We start from the raw sequence: 18,572 nt of genomic DNA, 5'->3' as shown, positions 1-18,572 counted from the left end.
CTGTGGTTCTCTTACTGGCCCTTTGATAGATAAAAAACAACATTATTGACTTCAGAATTCTATGGTTATTTTATACTTTCAATTAATCTTCATAAACTAATAATATTTGTAAACAATATTTGAGACAATAATAAGGATAAGAGAATTTGTCCTGCTTTCACAGATTGTGACAGTGGTGCATGCCGGACACAATGCAATCACAACCAGTCACAATCTAAGCACATGATAGATTTTTAAGGACATCATCTATAATTGGCAGCTAGCTGGACAAAAAACATCAAATTTTGCAGGTGTACATATAATAGATACCTTTTGACATACTAAATCATACTAGTCTCCTAACCCTCTGGAGAATAACCCCATGTGGGCAAATAGTTCAAGATGGTCACCAATTTATGGAATTCTATTTAAAAAAATAAACACATCTCGGATAATTCTCCATAAAGAAACTTACTTTTGGTGTCTTTGCAATTGTCTACCCTATATACGTTTTAATGATTGTACCAGGTCACAGAAGTCAAGGTCAAATTGAAAGTCAGATTATTAGTCTATCTGACATATATACATAAAAACCTCTGAAAAGATAAAACTTTGTCAGGATATTCAATCGTGTTGATTTTCAAACTGAACCTGCCATAATAAAAAATAAGGTGACTCAGCAAATTTAAAGTAAAAAGTGAGCTGAGGTCTCAAAAAAAAAAATCTCCTCTGAACAGTTATCATGGGGTAAAAAAAAACTAACCTATTTTTTTTTTTATCTTAGATGCTCTGAGATCACGTAAAAATGCAGAATTCCATGGATCCGTGGAAAAAACATCATGTCTGAAAGACGATAAAGCAATTGGAAATCACATAAATAATTCATCATACTGATTATCAATATGAAGCTGCCTTATCAACATATAGCCAGCCAGCAAATTTTAAGTAAAAACAAAAATAGCTTTGCATTTTTGGGAGCATACACTTATACCAAAAGATATGACGCTTGAAAAAATGCAAAAAAGTAATCAAGAATTAATGTAATAATGATCCAACCAGGCTGATTTTTGAAACATACCTACTTTATAAACACATACAGCCAGTAAGAAATTTTGTAGTTAAATGGGAGCTTTTTATTTATTTTTGTTACCTCTTTTACTGCTGCAGTGTTTTTTTTTTCATGACAAATGCACATTTTCAATCATATTCTGCATGTAAATATAAATATTATAAGTAAAGTCAAAATCAATTATCTGATGGTTTTAGAATCCACAATAAAGGCAATCAAATTAAGCATGACATGGATGTTTTTGGCCAAATAGTTGAATATATATCTGAATCCAGGCCAAATTCCAGTAACAGCAACCATATTTGATCAGTTACTACAGCGAGTGCAATTATAGTAATTAATGAACGGTGAAGGGAAGCATTCTAATACTGGGGGAGGGGGGGGGGGGGGAGAAGATTGGACAAAAATTTCAATCCAAAAGACACTTGGTGTCATCTCTTAGAAGACTGAGACTGAAGAGATCTCTTTTTTCTATGAAGGCCTCACACTGGTTCAAAACAAGTACATGATGCTCATCATCTTGCACTTAACCCTGTGCAATCTCTAGCTCAATAGTGGTTCAAATGATGAAACTCCCATCCTCACTTGCAGAAAAGACTTAATTGCTACATAAGAATCTGGTCAACATTCATGTTCTAAGATCAGATCATGAAATATTATCATGACATTCCACTGTGTAGCAGAGCCCTTAAGGAGAGAAAATATACCTCTCATGTTGAAGCATTGGATCAAGCAGCACCTTATCTTTGCCTTGGCCCATGTTTACTAGGCCAGGCAGGTGTCTGTCCTTAAGTCTCTGCTGTGCAGGACTGGAAAATGCTTCAAACTGCGTGATTTCTGAAACAGCCAATTGTTTTCAGCCATCCCATTCAATCAGGGTCATGAGCAGGAGAACAATATGGTAAAAGATAAGTACAAGTCAAACTTAAGATTTGACTGAGAACCCAGCATTTTCATATGGACATGCTAGAAACAATACCTGCAGTTTCTTTAGATAGTCTTTTCTATGGATGCACAGTGTCCATTCATACTTCTACCAAGAAGAATTCCTCAGCACCCTTCAGAAAAGCCCATAGAAAGATCAATCCTAAGAAAGATTACACAATTAAATTTGTACAGAATAACATGACTATATGGTCAATTATATATCTCAATGCAAAACTTTGTAACTTTTAGGAAATTCCTGTCCTTTAGGTGGACCTGTCATTCCCTCCTTCACTTTCAGATATTTGAAAGCCCCGAGCCACGTGAACAACCAGATCAACCACCAACACATGACTGTGAGGTGCTACATGGTGCAACCATTGTCCACAGTCTTCCTGCCTGTGTCACCACATTGGATGATTATGCTGGCAACATTTTCATACCTTATTTGGATAGGCAGTTGAACAAAAGATGTAGTATAGAACTCGTCTTCCAGACACCCTGAAATAGTCCACAAGTGAGAAGAAAGCAAAATATTCCAAAAAGAAAGTGAAATGCCCCCTCCCCCAAGACCTATAAGATAAAACAGAAACTGAATATTCTCTTTTGAAAGATCAAAGATGTAAGGTTGCAAATGGCCTAAATCCAAGTAGGTCTTTTTGACTTCAGTGCTGTCAAATCAGGTTACTGTTTTGTTGTGTCTGATTGCAATGTACAGTGAAGAGGCCAACAAGCCATGTTATGCTGAGCTGGATGTTAAGAGAGAATTCTTGCATTGATTACCACAGAGTTGCCATACAGGTGGGCAAGTTTGGCAAGGCAGCCATATTTAATTTTTTTTTAATCTCAGAAAATTAATTGTACAACAAAACACTCAATCAGCAGGGATCCTGAGCCACCTTAGGATCCAGAAAATCCTGGAATTCCACAATTTTTTTTTTTTTTTTTTTTTTTTTTTTTTGTCAAATGGGTAAATTCTCCAAAGATCAAGCTATTATAACTTCATTTTGATTTAGTATGCCAAAAGATATTTGGTACAATATTTGGTGATTTTATCTGTTAAGGCTTGATTTGGAATTTCAAAAAATTTGCAATGTGCCTCCTCTGTCAGATTTTCATAATGAAAAGTTCAGACGAAGTCACCCTACTAATCAGATGGTAAGAATTAATCAGTACACATGTATACTTTTCAATAGGTAATCAATTGAAGAAAAATGAAACGAAGCTCAGTATTTCCCTCCTTCATACAAAGAAGATCTCCATAAACAGTCCTGTGGCGGTTAAATCGAGGGAAGTACACCTGTGCCCTGCATCCGATCTCCAGTGTCACTGCAATACTTGTTATTAAAATGGAGCACGTGGCAGTTTTACCTGGCTTTCCAGTGTGCAAAAGAAGCCATTTGTGTGTGAGATGTCATCAATTAGTGAGTATGGAAGCAGATCGCTCTCGATGTATAATTTTCACGCGGCATTTTAAAGTCATCTGATAGAAATCGATCTCTGAAGTTTCAGTGTAACTAATGTTACATGGGACACGATGAAGAAAAATCGACCTTGTTAAGCAAGAAATGTGAAATTCTTAAGAAAACTGATATTATCATGGACTTCATGACACAAGGTAACCAACAGACTACTTTGGACGCATTGAAGAGTTTTAATATGGAAAGATAGGATTAGATGAAGTTTTCATTGGGCTGGGACACATCATGTAACGCTAGTGAAGGTAATTTTGTGATCATTTTTCAGTGACTTCAAATAATTTTTTATTTAAATAACCTTTTGCACGTTCTGTTTAATATATTTTCTTGCAGTAGGCATATTTCCTGCTTCAATCATCCATTCAAACCCTAAACAAACTGTTCCTAAAAAGCGGTAGGGTTGGAATTCCACAGAAATAGATGCCATTTTGATGGTAATTTTGACATATTTTCTGCTATTTCCCTTGCTCATTCAGCTTCTTTGGTTTGTTATTGAGACATACACAATGATGTCATGAGAATTTGGTTGACTATTTAAATTTAAATTACATTCTTTTTATGAAATGTTGTGATAGATCCAGATGGTTGAGTCTGGGAGAAGCCAGCTGTGGACCTCCCAGCTCAGTCCAGTATCAGTAGAGAATAGACAAAATCTTTGGCAGGACTACCTACACTTTCCTACAAAGATTCAATACATGGACTAACTGGAGGAACTGCTGAAAAACATAGGATGGCTGGCTATGTTTAAGGCAAGCAAGGTTACATCGAAACATCCACACACTTAAAAAAAATCATTAATTCTATTCTCATTTAGTGAATTCAAATATTCGATGCTTGGCATACCAAAACTTCCAGTGCTTCTAACGTACTATCTGCAACCCTTTTTTGGGGAAAGGAGAGAGGAAAGCTTTTGATATATACATGAATTATGGCAATAGTGACTTCATAGAGGCTTTCTCCTGTCTTTGAGCAGTCTTCGCAGTTGCAGAAAGAAAATCAAAAGTGATGGAACAATTTGTCTGCAATCTTTATAGCCAGAAGGAAGCTAGTAATGTCAATGAGGCCAGATTCAACATATTTTGCTTGTCAACCCCAAGTGACCAGAGAATGCCTCTTACCCAAGATGCTCTGATTTTGTATACTGAGAGATCAAATTATCAAACAAAAATCCACAGATCTGCTACCAAGCAGTGGATTGAAGCACCACATCCCAATGGAAGTGGGTGAGAAATAAAAAACAATGAACTTGAAGTAAAGTTCATTGGATAGCACTTTAAGGGGCTAGGCCCTGTGTCATTCACATTAGTTGCAAGTGCAACTTCTAAAATGTGACTGGAAAAGGTGTTCAGGTCATGGATATTATTTGTAATGTTTACTGATTATCTGCATTCACAGTGAAAATTGTCTGGCCATATGAATCTTTTAGCGAAAGTGCTTTCTTAGAATTCTTTTCCCTTATCAGGTAAGGGACTATTGTTAGATATTTAAAAAAAGTAATAATTTCCTACCGACTTGTGAAACATTTTTACATTATATTCTTGAAGAAATTAAGACAGATTTTATGGATAAATGTTTGTTTTGATGCAAAAATGAATTAAGCAAATGAAAACTAGAGGATCAGAGAGGCGATACCACCTCCTGGTATTGTACCACCAGCAGGAGTAAGCACATTGATTATTTTAAAGTTATGGATGGCCAAAATATGTGCACCATTTTGATGGAAGAGAAAGGTGATTGGGTTGACACCCCACTTGATTGCTATGAACAGGCATTAAAAATATTAGAGTTTACAGGCTGTAAACCTGCTGACTCTGTTGTATTAGAGCAATTGTCCAAAAAATGGAATGATAGAAAGCTGTATGAATGTTCAGCATAAATTTTGGTTAGGAATTTGGAGGCGATGAAGAGCAATTTATTGTGTAAGAAATGTTTGGAATTGTTATTTTTTATGAAAAAAATATGACTTTAATTATCTTGGAATGTTGCAGGAAAAAGAAGTTGAAGGAATTTGTAAAGTTGAGGTTGGGAAAACATGTCTTTGTTGCTACAGAGCAGAAGATGTACCCATTTGGATATATATTTTTGATATATGGGGTTTTGAAGGACTGTATGTGAAATCACAAAAAATTTAAGTAGAAAATTTAGAAAAGATAAAAAACTTTATAAGCAGGGAACAATGCTTAAAGTTACTTTTCTTATGAGGGATATATATTATTTCAGGTGAATTTTTGTATGGTAGAGATGTTTTTCCTTTTTTCTTATTGCAGAGCAGAAGATGTATCCGTAGGGGTATATTTTTTATGTGCGTATATAATATGGTATGTTGGAAGTATTTATAAATGTATTGATTTATTATTAATTTTATTGTTGTTTACAGGTGACTTAGGGAAATGTAATAAGGTTACAAGTTTGAAGAAAATGGGGGAAGTTATGGAATTTTTGTATTATACTAAAAAGGTTTCTTTGAGGTAAGAGATACTTTCTTGATTTTATTTATAACACTATTATACATATTTGAAGACAGAAATTTGGATATCTGTTATACGGATTTAGTGGAGTAAATATGTAGCTTATATATCATTTATATCATTTAATTTTACTACTTATGTGATAAAAGATGTAATGATATATTTTGAGTTTTTATATTTATCTGATCTTTATTGGTTATAGGTGACTGTGACAGAAGAAGTTAGGAAGAATGGAGATATCAAAAGTCTTACTATTGTGAGATGGATTCAAGATGTTTTCATATTGTGAATATGTAGGAAATTTGTAATGGGAAATTTAAATCAATGGAGATTTAAATCAAAATTAATTTAAAGAATTTAAGGCAGTATTAAAAGTAAAATGTTTCATACTATGGTAGGGGTATGAGATGGGCATGCACGGCATGCGGTGGTGTGCCAGAGGAAGGCTGGACTTCTACATTGCGAAAGACGGGGAGGTTTTTCGAAGTCAACAAGGCATGCAAGCTATTGGAAGGGGGAACACTACTGCTGAGAACCTCTCCAGGCCGGCTCTAGTGGCTAACAACAGTTGGCGTCTCTACACACAGGTCTTAGGCAACCACGCCAGGGAGAGAGCTCAGGAAAGCATGTATAGCGCCGCGCTTCCCATGAAGCAGGTCTTCCGAGGGAGCGATGTCGATCCAGGGGAAATTGTGGACTATGGGGTTACCATCGACGGTTCCTGGCAAACCAGAAACTTGTCTAAACATGGATTTGTAGCTGCAATTTCAGTGGATACGGGGGAAATTCTGGACCTTCACTATATGTGTACCATCTGTCAGACGTGACCATTTTCAAAAGCTGCCCCACACCACGGTGGAAGGGGTTGACTTTCAACTGAAACACTTCGAGGAGTGCCCTTGCAACCACGAAGGCTCAACCCAGGCCATGGAAGCTGAGGGTGCCATTTTATACAGTCATTCCATGTAACTTGATTGGTTATGCTACAATCCATTTGTAGGGGATGGGGACAGCCCAGCCTTCTGGAGGGTCCAGCAACAGCAGCCCTATGGTCTGGACATTGAAATTACTAAAGAAGAATGCACAGGCTATATCCAGAAGAGAATGGGCACAAGACTTAGACATCGGCGCTTAGTTGCCAGAAATAAAGGTAATAATAGTGAAAATACATTGAAGTAAAAAGTGCATTTGTACAGGATTGACTTATCTTCAATGCTATATCTGCTTTTAAATTAGTTATTGCTTAAACTTTGAAAACATAACTTTATCCACGGCTCCATGATATGTTGTTTTACCTCTCTGTGATAAGTGAAATTTGCAATCTGCTTCTTAACCAAAAAAGCCACTCAGTAAATTTCAAGTAAAACAAAAATACAGTTGGACAGTTATGGGATATGTCATGTGCCTGACAGTAACGGCAACAGCAACGACGCGGATAGACAGACCAATGAGAATATATACAAATACTAACAAAGACCTACATTTACAAAAATATTTTGATAAATAGGATTATTGTTCTTATATTTTTCAGATAATATTACAGATGAAGTTACAGAAACAAGTGCACCCCTTGTAACATGCTTGCAACCAGAAGATTTGTTGCAGTATATATCAGATAAGTACGAAGACAGAATATTATGTTTTGCCCCATCAGAAAATCAACATCCTAAATCTTCATTGTTATAGGCCCTATCTATTAACACCCTTTTTAAATCCAAATGGAACGAGTCAGACACGCATGCAAAGGACGCAACACTAGGTAGACCTACATATCCTGCCACATTCCCTGTATGTGTCTTTTGGTCAAAACTTATATCATATACCTATGTTAGAGGATAAGAAAATTATTTAGGTAATTTGCATAAGCTGAGGGCAGTCACACTGTACATATCTATAGTGTTTGCAAGGATAGAATGTGTTGTCTTCATTGTTTTTTTTTTTCTTAAACTATCATTACAAAAAATCCAAGCAAACAACTCAAACATCAAACATCACAAAGATAATTTATCCTGAACTTGAATATGACGCTGCTTGTGAACATAGTAAACTTGAACTACTGAGTGAAAGACGGATCAATGCATGCAAAAAATTGTTTATTAGTATATCAAATGAACCGGATCATAGACTGTATTATCTTTTGCAACCAAAACAAAATGCCAAATATTCATTGAGGGAACAGGAAACTTTTAGAAGACCTAAAATTAAAACCAAATGATCAATGAGAGACTTTTTAACAAGTGCCATATACAAGTTTCAGAATTAACTGATAGACTTTTATTCCTTTTTTTTAACCTTGCATTTTAGACATTTTGTTTTAAATTTGCTTACATATGTCTTTTAATATTATTTTGTTCTTACTTACTAATGGTTTTATCCGACTGTGATGCAATGATTGTAATTATCCAACCCTCAGGTTGCAAGTTTGGTAATAATAATAATAATAATCCTCTGCCATCATATATGACTGTAAAACATGGTAAACTAGAGGATCAGAGAGGCGATACCGCCTCCGAATATTGTACCACAAGCTGGAGCAAGCGCATTCGTATAGACCCCCACATACACAAAATAAGGAACACAGCCACGAGTCTTGTGCTTGACAAGCTGTAAAAATGCAATCAACAAGAATTTTCAAAATATGCAAAAAATATATATATAAGTTTATCGTAAGGTAGGTCAAAGGTCAATTCCAAGGTCACAGTAAATTGCCAGTATATGACTTCCTATTCAACTTCAATAGTAACTATGTGCCTATCTCTGCCAGGTTTGGAGTTAAAAGAGAAAGAAATTAGCAGAATTCAGTTCATGATAATAAGTAGGTCAAAGGTCAATTTCAAGGTCACACTTAGATTGCCAGTATATGACTTCCTATTCACGTTCAATAGTAACTATGGACCTATCTCTGCCAGTTTTGGAGATAAAGGGGAAGCAAAATATGCAAAGTTCAGTTCATGGTGAAAAGTAGGTCAAAGGTCAATTTTAAGGTCACATTTAGATTGCCAGTATATGACTTCCTATTCATGTTCAATAGTAACTATGGACCTATCTCTGCCAGTTTTGGAGATAAAAGGGAAGCAAAATTTGTGAAGTTCAGTTCATGGTGAAAAGTAGGTCAAAGGTCAATTTTAAGGTCACATTTAGATTGCCAGTATATGACTTCCTATTCATGTTCAATAGTAACTATGGACCTATCTCTGCCAGTTTTGGAGATAAAAGGGAAGCAAAATTTGTGAAGTTCAGTTCATGGTGAAAAGTAGGTCAAAGGTCAATCTTAAGGTCACATTTAGATTGCCAGTATATGACTTCCTATTCAACTACAATAGAAACTATGGACCTATCTCTGCCAGTTTTGGAGATAAAAGGGAAGCAAATTTTGCAAAGTTAAGTTCATGGTGAAAAGTAGGTCAAAGGTCAATTTTAAGGTCACATGTAGATTGCCAGTATATGACTTCCTATTCAACTTCAATAGTAACTATGGACCTATCTCTGCCAGTTTTGGAGATATAAGGGACTAAATGGTATAATTTTGGAGTTACCATAATGTGCCATAAATTTCCTACAGAAAAAATTAATTAAAATAAAGAAAAGGTCATTTTGGTCAAAATTCTTGAAATGGGAGGTGCTCTGAAGTTCCAGATGTTCAAATTTGATGGATTAATGTCATTTTTGACCACAAGTTGTCTGCTTTGCCAAGCCTTATGTTTTATTTTTCCGAAGTTCAAAATTTATTATCCATTACCGTACTGCACATTTTACTTTCACCACCAATATGTACTTTTTGATACAGCGTAACTCGTAAACCGTATGGAATACAAAAAAATGGAGACCACCTTCAGTGTTGGGCTTTACATGCTCTACAAAATGCAAAAAAGAATGGGTGTCTAGCATTAACGGTTCCCGAATTAGAGACAGTTTTCAGTTTCGATATCTTATGGCCGCTACTCCCATGAAAATGCACCGATTGACCCCAAATTCACGGAGATGAAAGATGACCCGAAGGGTAACACTTTCCATTAATATTATTAGTTAAGTCTGTGTGGTGTCTGAATAAGAGCGCAAATAATTTTTTTTTCGGCAAAAATTTTGTTTTTTTGAAAATATTGGCCCGTTTGACCTTGAAATAAAGGTCAAAGGTCAAATCCAAGGGCATATTTGAAATCTACACATATGACTTTTGGAAAGCTGTCTGTAGAAATTTTTTCCATAATTCCTTCCGTAGGGGAGATAATTAGCATTTAATTTTGCCATTTTTGGACAAGGGTGCATTGCAATGAGTGCCACACCTAGACCCCAATACTGACAAAGCCCAAATTTTACGTGGAACGAGTTGAGATTATACGTGACCTAAATCCAAGAGATGGGTATGGAGGCCCTTACTGTCTAGGAGGAGAAGCGGTAACGGTGACTTGGCGGCGGAGCCGCAGGAGCCGGTGGAACATACGGGTCGGGACTAAAACCATGTGTACCGCCAGCGCCTACGCTGGTGGTACAATAAAGAGTATGGTTCACCATGATCCAACAGGCAACAAAGCAAAAAAGAATATTCTAAGTTAAGCACCACCTATATGCATGATGAACTATGCCATAAGACTTTATACCATGATAACGTTAGAAAGCAATCTCTGTGAAAATCTGTCAATTGGTATTGGTAGTATTAGTACACCTGCTGAAATATAATTATATTCTGTGGCCATTTTCACTGATTCAGAAAGTACATCCTTGAACATGAATCATGTAATCATAATTATATAGCTGATTATGCATATACACATAGGGAACATTGGCAAACAAATGTCAAGTTATTACTGTGCATGAACACCACTTTTTCCAGGTGCCTCTGCAATCAGCTGGGTCAAGGGGAAGTTTCTATGGAATCTGCTGGGAATCTATTGGTGACATCTCCAGACATCTTCTTGACCACAAGTGGCTGACTGGGAACAGTAGGTTTGTGACGGGACACACTTTATCTTAAAGGGATAACAACTGTCCTTGTAAGATGCATATTTTACAATAAATTCACTGAAACAACTTAGAAATGAATGTATGAATGGATTCATTAACCACTGATATAAATATGGGCAAATTGTCGATTGCCCCAGGAAAATCTGTTTTTTGACCAAAAGGAACAGTTGTTATCCCTTTAATAAATGAAGAAATCAATTGTAAGAAAATTTCCAAATCATGGTGTACAAGTGTCCCACCTACTTTGGTGACTGGACTGTGAAAAAAATTCAAATGTACTTACATTGTAGAGGATACTAGTACTGGTGACAGCTCTGACTTCTGAGACTGACACTATTCCCAGACTGAAAGAAATAAAAACAATGTTAGCATTACCAAATCTGTTTCAATATTTGTGATACTTGTACATGTGTAAATCCTTACAGCAGTAAAAAACAGAGATCAATGTTAATATCTGTACCTATATTAAGCTATAATAGGCACATCAGTTGGCTGTTACTACTTGAAGTGCACTTTTGTGATGTAATGTGAGGAAAGTGGGAAAATTACAGTAATTGGTCAACAAGACAAAAATCACTCAAACCCAAAAGAAACAAAAGAGTTTATTACTGGTGAGTTTTTTTTTCATGGAGAAAGGGAAGTAGACCATGTAATTACCTGTTACCATGGTTTCCACTTCTGGCTTTTCACATTTTATTAATCATAAAATTTGCCATATTTCATGTTTTGTACATGAAAGTAAGACAAAGGGATGCTTCCGCAGGTGTCCATTACCCTTCCATTTAAAAAAGTCATGTTCATGCAGCCAGCCTGGGAATCAGTTCTCTCAGAAGCCACCATGTCGTACAAAAAGGGACACTGGAAAAAGAGACAAGATTACACATGTACTTATGAAGAAATAGGAGTTATCAAGACAGACACCTGACACAGTGACACCTGATATAGTGACACCTGACATTGACACTTGAAAGAGTGACATCTAATAGCCTTATGAAGGAATATGAAATGTTACACCTACTAATGTGCAGGGATGCTAGTGGGGTCCGGAAAGAAAACCTGAACTTTTTTTTGGCAAAGACCGGGGGGGGGGGGGGGGGTACAAATTGATTATGAAACAATTACTATATTTCAAATTTTATTTAATAAATATATTGCAATATATGTCATCACAACTTCATGGTAATTTTCAACAGTTGTTTCCAAGGATAATCTTGACATTGACAAGATGGAAGTGCCATCAGTACATAAACACCTACCACCCATAGTAGACAGTAATGATCCCTCACGTAAGCTTGATAATCACCAGCATGATAATGATAGTCACTAAATGTTAATCCCTTTCATTTATCATTTTCAAAGATTGGTAATGGCTAATATCGTCTGTTCCCCTCTCCGCGAAATCCATTTAGTTTGGTTTAGTTCAAAATTCCGCGCACGCGGTGTCAAAACTTTCCACATGGGTGCCGACATTAAAGCCTACATTTCCAACCAATCAAGCGCCATAAATAAATCACGTGCTACGGTTGTGACTAGATATTGTGTTGAAACGCAGCTCTGTCGCAATGGTTGAAATGCGACGTTCCTCTGACGCATCGTTCGTCCAGTCCGCGACCACGTTAAAAACGAGAATTCCGGAACAAAATATAGTACCAGAAAATTTTATAACTGGACGCAAAAAACCGGAATTCTGGTAAAAACCGGAAGACTAGCATCCCTGTAATGTGACACCTGGCAGCATGACACATGGCAGCATGTCAGCTGGCAATGTGACAGGTTCAAATAAAAACTAGAGGATCAGAGAGGCGATACTGCCTCCGGATATAGTACAACCAGCTGGAGCAAGCGCATTCATATGGAACCCCCCCCCCAAATAAAAAGAGACACCACCACCAGTCTTGTGCTTGACAAGCTCTATAAAATGCAATCAACAAGACTTCTCAAAATATGCAAAAATAAATATAACCAAAAATGGTACAATCAAAATTCAGTTCATCATAAAAAGTAGGTCAAAGGTCAACTTTAAGGTCACAGTAAATTGCCAGTATATGACTTCCTATTCAAGTTCAATAGTAACTATGGACCTATCTCTGCCAGTTTTGGAGATAAAAGGGAACCAAATTTTACAAAGTTCAATTCATGATGAAAAGTAGGTCAAAGGTCAATTTCAAGGTCACACTTAGATTGCCAGTATATGACTTCCTATTCAACTTCAATAGTAACTATGGACCTATCTCTGCCAGTTTTGGAGATATAAGGGACTAAATGTTATAATTTTGGGGTTACCATAATGTGCCATAAATTTCCTACAGAAAAAATTTATTAAAATAAAGAAAAGGTCATTTTGGTTGAAATTCTTGAAATGGGAGGTGCTCAGAAGTTCCAGATGTTCAAATTTCATGAAATAATGTCATTTTTGACCAGAAGATGTCTGCCTTGCCAAGCCTTATGTTTTATTTTCCTGGGGTTCAAAATTTATTATCCATTACCATACTGCACATTTTGCTTTCACCACCACAATTTACTTTTTAATACAGCATAACACGAAAACTGTATGAAATACAAAAATACGGATACCACATCCAGTGTTGGGCTTTACATGCTCTACAAAATGCAAAAAAGAATGGGTCTCTAGCATTAACGGTTCCCAAATTAGAGACAGTTTTCAGTTTCGGTAACTTATGGCCACTTCTCCCGTCAAAATGCACCAATTGACCCCATATTAACGGAGATGAAAGATGACCCTAAGGGTAACATTTTCCAATAATATTATTGGTTAGGTCTGTGTAGTTTCTGAATATCAGGGCAAATAATTTTTTTTTTTGTAAAAAATTTCGTTTTTTTTTTTAATTTTGGCCCATTTGACCTTGAAATAAAGGTCAAAGGTCAAATCCAAGGGTATATTTGAAATCTCCATATATGACTTTTGGTCAGCCATCTGTAGAAATTTTTCCCATAATTCCATTGGTTTGGGAAATATTTAGCATTGAATTTTCAAAAATTTTGACAAGGGTGCGTTTCAACGAGCGTCACACCCAGGCCAATGCACCATCTGAGACAAAAAAACCTGGGGGTTCAAGTTGAGATTATATATGACCTAAATCCAAGAGATGAGGACACAGATCCTTGCTGTCTAGGAGGAGAGCCGCAGGAGCTGTATGAGACGGGTCGGGACTAAAACCATGAGTACCGCCAGCATACACGCTGGTGGTACTAATAATCTATAGTTTCATGCATCTGGATGACAACTACAGAAACTGCATTTCGGCAAGGGACATACCCATTAAAAATTTCCTGCCTACAGTACAAGATAATGATTTTCTGAAAGACAGAATGGGTAAGTACTCTTTTTAACATGTTAAAATTTAATTAAATAGATATTTTAAGTATTCATCAAATAAGTGATATGTTTCTGTAATACTTATATTTCACACATTTACAGTTGTCACTGTTCAACGTATTGCTTGGAAATATATGCTTGGTGTGAGTGAGAAGTTCAAGCCCATCTTCCACATTGTCCATGAATACTCCGAAGACATGTCCAGGAAAAGTGAAAGGGTAAGGGTACCGTGAGCTTGTAAGGCCGAAAACTGAGGCAAGTCTCCAATAGATGTACCTGGTGCCCAATTTATCCAGGATTTGGCCCAGGCTCTGCCTGGGGAAGATCAAAGCCTATATTTCAAAACACTGGTGGCAGGGGTGGCTACCATCTATAAAAAGGGGCTTAGTTCCCCAGGTAGTTATGCCATGCCTCTGGCATGGTTGCAGCAGGTGGCCTACCAATTACAATCCAGGGGGCTTGCGTCCAAAAACTGGATTGAGAAAAATGTTTGGTGCCTTCCCAAGAATTATACACCACCTGCGCGAGTCTTGAAATCTGCTCCCTCCATGGAGTATGATGGACAGTAGACTTGCAATTTCAGGCTTCGGAAAGACCTAAACATTACCCTCATTACCCAGGTGGTTGATGGGAGTGGCTCGGTTCAGCCTATGGAGGTGGAAACGCAATTGGGCGAGGCTGAACTTGGTGTCAAATAACATCGACCCCAACTCCAGTCTTGACTCCATTGAGGAGGACAGACTTCTTGGAGTCCCAAGGGAGACCGAAATCAGCATGAAATCTCAACATACCTGTCATCTCATCTAGCTGGACCTCTGACCCTCCAACAACTAACTGTTCACTTATGCAAACATAGAGTGCATTATAGGTGATCTAGCTCATCTGCACTAACACAGTAAAATACTTACTGTCTCAGAAGATCTGTTTTAAGTTGTAGAAGTCATATACTAGTGTAAAGAATGCAATTTTTCCATATAACTTACACTTGGGTAAGTCATTATTTTAATCTTTAAGGCCTGTTTGAAATGATGTTCCAAATCCTGTACAAGTTATGAACATCTGCTCTCTTTTTTCAGATTGGGGGAAACGTGTTCATACATTGGAATGGTGCTGTATAAAGTAGAAACCACAGTGAGGCTAGGATACACAACCTCTGCCTGCACTGATTTGCCATGTCAGTGGAATGAATGCTATGTTAAGGATGTTGAACCAGCCCCCATTGCATCTATACAGTGAAGAGGCTAAGAAAAAGCTGAGGGAGAGCACAAGAGTCCACAGGGAAATGCCGCGGCCAGCCACTTACGAGGAACAGCACAGATTCCTACAGTCAATTATACATGGGACTGCTGTAGTCGGACTTAGTGCTTGGAGCGAGTACAATGAGGCCTTCATAGAAGAAAAATCTGAAGATTTTTCCCCTGTTACCATGGTTCCAGACAATCTGAGAACTCTCTACAAGGAACAATACACGACCCTTAGCAAGGAAGATATGATTTATATGTGTAATGACATTTATGCTAAACACGATATAACCCCTGAGGAAATTAAAAGTGTTGAGGAGACAACAAAGTTTCAATCCTCATCCTCAGCCTGGCATGAAATAAGAACTGGCAGAATAACTGCATCTATTACTGGTGACGTTGTGCAGACAAGTGTTTCCAAGCCGTCCTCTACACTGCTACAGAAAATATCCAAACCATCTGACCAGTCTTTTAGAGTACCTGCTGTTGAGTGGAGGAGAGAGAATGAGGAGAATGTGTATGATCTGTACAGGCATGTTGTTCAGGAAGACTCATGCAAGCCAAAGCTGTGCCCATCAGGAAGAGTGTATGTGGCAGACCATGTTGGGCTTCAACATTCTGAGGCCCATTTAACAAAGTCAGGCTTACTGCTTTCACCACAAAAACCACATTTTGGTGCATCACCAGATGGCATTATCACATGTTTATGTTGCGGACTTGATGTTCTTGACATAAAATACCCTTTCAACTGCCGTGAGAACACCATGGAGGACATATCCAAGGAGAATTTTTTCCACAGATGATTCATTTTCTCTAAAAAGAAGAAAAGAAAAACACACACAAGTATTAGTAGGCCTACTATGCCCACAAGTACTATGTGCATAAACTTACGTTAGACTACTGTCGTCTACACCCAAGCTTTTGCCGTAAGTTCTGTCACATCATCTACTATAACCCAGGCCCCCATACCAGGCACGGCTGGCAAACTAATTGGTTGAGGAGAAAACAAGCACGAGAGGCTTCTTTCACGATTTGAATCTCGTAAATTATCGGACCTGACGCGAGGTTAGCCAAAGACGCCTTGGTGTCTCAACCGTGATTGTGTTTTACCTTGCACCTGCCTTTCAGCGGACTTTCGCGCTTCTGCTTCGTCGGAGCTCATTTGAGCACATTTTTCAGAACTGCATTGTTATTTTTTCATTTTGCCAAGGCCTATTTGAAGATGAAAAAAAAAAAAAAAAAAAAGAGAGTGAAAAACCTCCCTAAATTAGTAATATAAATGCTCCAAACACTCCGCAAAGAAACCAACCTGGCCGCTACATGTTACATGTAAAATAACACAGAATATTTTAAAAATTGAGAACGAATGAAATATTCGAAATATTTAGAATACAACAAGATATTATGATGCCCTCCTTGTAATGAGCAGCAATAAGAAACATTAATTATTATACTTATTCTTTATTTATTTATTATAAAGATGCGCCGCAATGCCAACTTCAAAGGAATTATTGTCAAGTGCCGTGGTAAAGCTTTAAAACCCTAAAAATGGGAAACTTTTTACTTGAACATGTCTTGGCGATCTCTGGCCTGAATGAATTCTTCCCCTGACATACGTATAGCCTATTTATAGTCTCTTCTCCAAAGTGGCTGAGGAAAGTGGAGAGGGCAAAAGCGTGTTATGAAGATAGTAATTATCAATACCGGTAGGGCCTACTTTACTTTCATGGATTTCTTACATTGCCAGTGGATTCCTCTAAACTTCTCAGTCATGGAGGTAGCCGTGACATCTCACAACTTGAAGCCAGAAATAAAATCGTTTGTATTTGACGACATGCAAGGTCACGTCAGAAAAAAATTAAAAAAAAGATTCTTGTGGCTTATAGGCCTACAAGGAAAACGAAGCCATGCCCGGTACAGTATGTGATTTGTGGATGTAGACCTACATGTACTTCAGTACTAGCCAGGAAAGTGTTGTTGTAAATCATTGGCCATTCATTTACAGGTAAATTATAATACCAAGGCTTAGATTAAACATCGAATCTTAATACAGGGACGGGGCGATCAATGACTCGTTTAAATAACGTTTAAATAACACAAATTTAGAAATTTATAATTGCGCCAAAGGGACAGTGTTGGAAAAGTCGGCAGTAGTTTCAAAAATTAAAATAAAATAATAATAAAAAACTATGCCTCTTAGGACATCTTTTGTTTAAAGGAAGTATGTTATACATGTTCCGTGTTCAAAATACACTGAACGCGTAACAAGAATACCTGTGTCAGTAATCATTGTCATCACGCACATCTATGAGCGCATTCTCAACGAAGTAAGCCAGGCTTTACAAAGCCGGTGACCTAAAAATGGCGGACGTACATGAAAGAAAAACCGCCTAATCTCATAATAGTCTCTCCGCCTCCCCACACGTCGTCCCTGCGGGGTACAGTAATTAAATCGCGTCTCCGTTCGCCATGCGGAAGCTACCTGAGAAATATTAAGTGCGCATGCTCATCAGTTAAACTCGTGGTAAAGAAAGCATGGCGGCTGAAGGCGATCGAAGGAAAAAAGCTCTTCTGTTCTATTATCTTTGAAAACAGAGACGAAAAAGGAATAATTTGGCCCGTAGAGCAGCAATGAATCGACTATCTACGGAGATAATATCACCAGAGATATTCGCGGAAATATTAATGTTCGGAGCCGAGATTTAATTACTGTACCCCGCCGGGACGACGTGTGGGGAGGCGTGTGAGAGGCGGAGAGACTATTAAAAGATTAGGCGGTTTTTCTTTTATGTACGTCCTCCATTTTTAGGTCACCGGCTTTGTAAAGCCTGGCTTATTTCGTTGAGAATGCGCTCTATGAGTGGCCATGTCAGAGATAGGACTACCTGTGATTATGTAAATCATTGCATTCCACGGAAATAAATATGTTTATTGATATTTAAAATAAAAGAAACATTGGTTGCTCAGTTTTTAATATCTTGTGGTATCTTTAAAGTGTTGCCCAACCGGACCCAGGCTTTGACAACCGTTGAACCAAGAAGTTATAATGAGAAGGAGTAGAAACAAGGGGTTTCCTTTCATCCTATCCTCGTAACGGGCTTAATCCTAACAATT

The 18,572-nt window shown here is 37.5% G+C and overlaps 1 protein-coding gene and 2 long non-coding RNA genes across 4 annotated transcripts in view; 1 reads left to right on the top strand and 2 right to left on the bottom strand.

Moving 5' to 3' along the window:
* The window catches only part of LOC112042142 (uncharacterized), a 50,682-nt gene extending 34,205 nt beyond the window's left edge, over window positions 1–16,477 (bottom strand). The window contains exons 1-3 of one of the 2 annotated variants that reach the window (XR_015334714.1): window positions 16,350–16,477; window positions 11,538–11,738; window positions 11,164–11,224 (exon numbers count right to left, since the gene is read on the bottom strand). This is a non-coding gene — a long non-coding RNA (uncharacterized LOC112042142). Of the gene's footprint in view, window positions 1–11,163; window positions 11,225–11,537; window positions 11,739–15,008; window positions 15,079–16,349 lie in introns of those variants that run through there. The other variant, XR_015334715.1, reaches the window with a different exon arrangement.
* LOC106152117 (uncharacterized) overlaps window positions 1–18,572 on the bottom strand; it is a 130,333-nt gene that overhangs the window by 40,739 nt on the left and 71,022 nt on the right. The gene's annotated exons all lie outside the window — the stretch shown is intronic.
* The window catches only part of LOC147761801 (uncharacterized), a 130,906-nt gene that overhangs the window by 65,216 nt on the left and 47,118 nt on the right, over window positions 1–18,572 (top strand). The gene's annotated exons all lie outside the window — the stretch shown is intronic.

This window comes from Lingula anatina, chromosome 5, assembly GCF_051362555.1.
Source record: "Lingula anatina isolate TDL-2025a chromosome 5, LinAna3.0, whole genome shotgun sequence".
In the NCBI taxonomy this organism is placed as follows: Eukaryota; Metazoa; Brachiopoda; class Lingulata; order Lingulida; family Lingulidae; genus Lingula; species Lingula anatina.
Note: the sequence above shows the minus strand (reverse complement) of the source record. Positions and strands in the feature narration are given on the sequence as shown.